This window comes from Glycine max, chromosome 2 (genome assembly GCF_000004515.6).
Source record: "Glycine max cultivar Williams 82 chromosome 2, Glycine_max_v4.0, whole genome shotgun sequence".
NCBI classification, from domain to species: Eukaryota; Viridiplantae; Streptophyta; class Magnoliopsida; order Fabales; family Fabaceae; genus Glycine; species Glycine max.
In genome coordinates this window covers 36590362-36593548 of record NC_016089.4, presented here as the reverse complement: position 1 = coordinate 36593548, position 3187 = coordinate 36590362, and positions in this window count along the sequence as shown.

Sequence of the window (3187 nt, the reverse complement as noted above, 5' to 3'; positions counted from 1 at the left end):
ATATAATTATATTTTATTCTTTGATGAATAGCATCAGCCTAGTAGTGGAGGTGTTTGGGTAATATAAATAAGGACTTTTTTTTAACCTTGTTTTTGCCATCGTATACCCAAAAAAAAAAAAAATCAAATCACCAATTTAGTGCCTGAAATCATAGTAATACATCAATTGTTACGAGAATGCTTACTAAAACGTTATGGAAAAAAGTAAAAACACTTAATTTATATTAATTTACTCAACTTAAAATACGTCTTATTCTTCTTTACTTATTAGTAAAAAGTTTCACTAATCAAAACTTCAATACAAAACAAATATTTTAACCCGTTACTCCTAACTTTACAAGTATTCTTAATACCATTTCGGATACCTTCTTAGACTCTCCTTGAATCTAAGAAACCCAAGTATTGTTTAACACTAAGCAACTTTTGACTTTCGCAAACAAAAATTTGAAAGAATACAAGTATTATTTACACTTGATGAGTAAATAAGAAATATTTTCATAATTTTTTTTGTTATATTTCACAGTTTTCTAAGTATGTTGACTTGTTTTAGTAAATAAGAAATATTTTCATAATTTTTTTTGTTATATTTTTATATTATTATATTTTCTTCTTTCACAAATAGCATGAGCCTAGTAGGGAAGTGTTTGGAAAATATACACAAGGTTTTTTGTTTTAACCTTGTTTTGCCATTGTATATATAAAAAAAGAAGTGAATCATTAATTTAGTTCGTGAAATTACAATAATACACCATTTTGTCTTTTAAATTAAAAGTGGTAAAGTGGTCTTATAAATGATAAAAATTTATTTATTAGATAATAAATCGATATTATAACTCTTAGATAATAAATTTAATAATCCCAAAAGAAATTGGATATTACCCTAAGATCTTATTATAAATCATTACTATAATTTATATTTTACGTATACCATTATTGATTTTTTTAATTGCTTTAATTTTGTTCTCCAACTGTATGTTTGTATTTATTTTATAAAAAAATATTAAAAGTTAAGGTGATAATTTTATTTATTAAATATTTTTATTTTAATCAAACATTCTTATAAATGATACAAATTTATTTATTAGCTAAATTATATTTTTTTCTATTAAATAATTTTATTTTTGGATAACACTATCCTACAAATAAAAGATAAAAGATTAATAAATATTTTATAAATAATAAATAATTATATATAATTCAATAACTAAAAGAAAAGTATTTATTTTTTTAAGGGAGTCTAGTTCAGTTGTATGATGAAAATAAAAATATTTAGGGTTTAATGTGTGAGAAAGACACTTTAGGGGAATAATTTGCAAAATTTTGAACAGTTGAAAAAAGTGTAATTAAGTTTTATTTTAATTTTATAAATAAATTTGTATCATTTATAAGATTTTATGATTAAAATAAAAATATTAATAAATAAATGTATCATCTCAACTTTTAATATTTTTTTCATGCAAATTAATCATACAATTAGGGAATCAATACCATTAATAAATGCAATAATTAATGTTGGGAAAAACTGTCATTAAAAGTTTTATTTAGTGGATTTAGTGGTTGTGGAAGGGGTCAGGCATTCAAGCCCACCATCGACTATTTTTACTACTTTTTTTATAGGTTTAATTGCAATTTAGAATCAAAATGCCCAAAACGTTGAAATGTAAATTTAGTGTTTAATGTGTGAGAAAAAGCACTTTAGGGGAATAATTTGCAACATTTTGAAAAGTTGGGAAAAAGTGTAATTCATTTTAATTTTAATTTTAGAATCAATTTAATCGGTTATTATAATTTTAGGGACTAAATTGATTGATAATTTATATTTTCATGGATTATTTTGTCATTTTATTTATTTTAAGTACCAATTTGATTTTCTATTGTAGTTATAGAGACAAAATTCATTGATAATGTACAATTTCATGAATAATTTTGCCACCTAATTAACTTTAAGAACTAATTAATTTGACCGACCAATACAATTTTAGAAAATAAATTGGTGTTTCACTATAAACAAATAAAAAAATCCCTTCTTCCGTTATACCCAATCAATTAAAATTTGAATTTAATTTTGTCTAAACTCTTATATAGTAAGCAATTCCTATCATATTTTTCTCATTCAACATTAAGTAGGTATAAGCTAGGTTGTGCCTATTTTAGAATACATATTTTTTAAAGGATGTTTAGAATGCATTAATCACTAAAAATTTATTCCTGTATACTAATGATTGAATAAGATACTAAAAAATAGGATATGACTATCTACATGCATTTATCTATTCATATTTTTCATTATCAACTCACAATGTAATTTTTATTATATTAAATTAAAATCAATTACATATGAATACATCATATTTTATTTTATTAACCTTTACCAATGGAAACATTTATTTGATGGTTGGATTTTAATATATTATTTTTAATAGTAAATAAGAATGAATTTTCATAAATAGGATTATTTATGTTTTAATTTTGAATATTACTGTATTCTCTTCTTTAATTGATGAATTTAGTCTTTCCACTTTTGAAAATATCTGAATTTAGCTTAACTTTGTGGCTACAAAAAGTTAGCATTAATCTTAAGTTTAAACATGAAGAGTGACTAAGTTTACAAAAGTTAGAGGATTGAATTCATCAATTCAAAAGTACAGACAACAAAATTAAGTTTGACAAAAAATATAAAGACGAAAAACATATTTTTCTCTAATCATAATTATAGTTTATTTTAACTTTTTTTACTGGATATAACTTGTTAACTTACTCATTGTAAAACACAAGTATACACACACATATTTATCATTATCAATTTATAGGAATTTTAGTTTTATTCTAATATATAAGTTAAAACTAGAAAAAAATGTAATATTATTGTCTTAAAGGATTATTTTAATTGGTACTTACATTCTTCAATCATTATTTTCACTACTACAAAAACCCTATTTTACATCGCACAGTCTACGTCGGTCGTATGCAACCCATCGTTGTAGTGAACGCGGTGGCATTTACGTAAATATATAACTATTTTATGTGCTGGATGTAGTGTACGACGTCGTTTTTATGAAACAGCGTCTTTGTCTCGTGGGCAGGGGCATTTTCGAACTCATCCACGACGATATCTTAGTAGAGACCATCATTGACCTAGTAACCTACAAAGACGGTGTAACATATCCACCGTCGTAAAGCCTGTCAT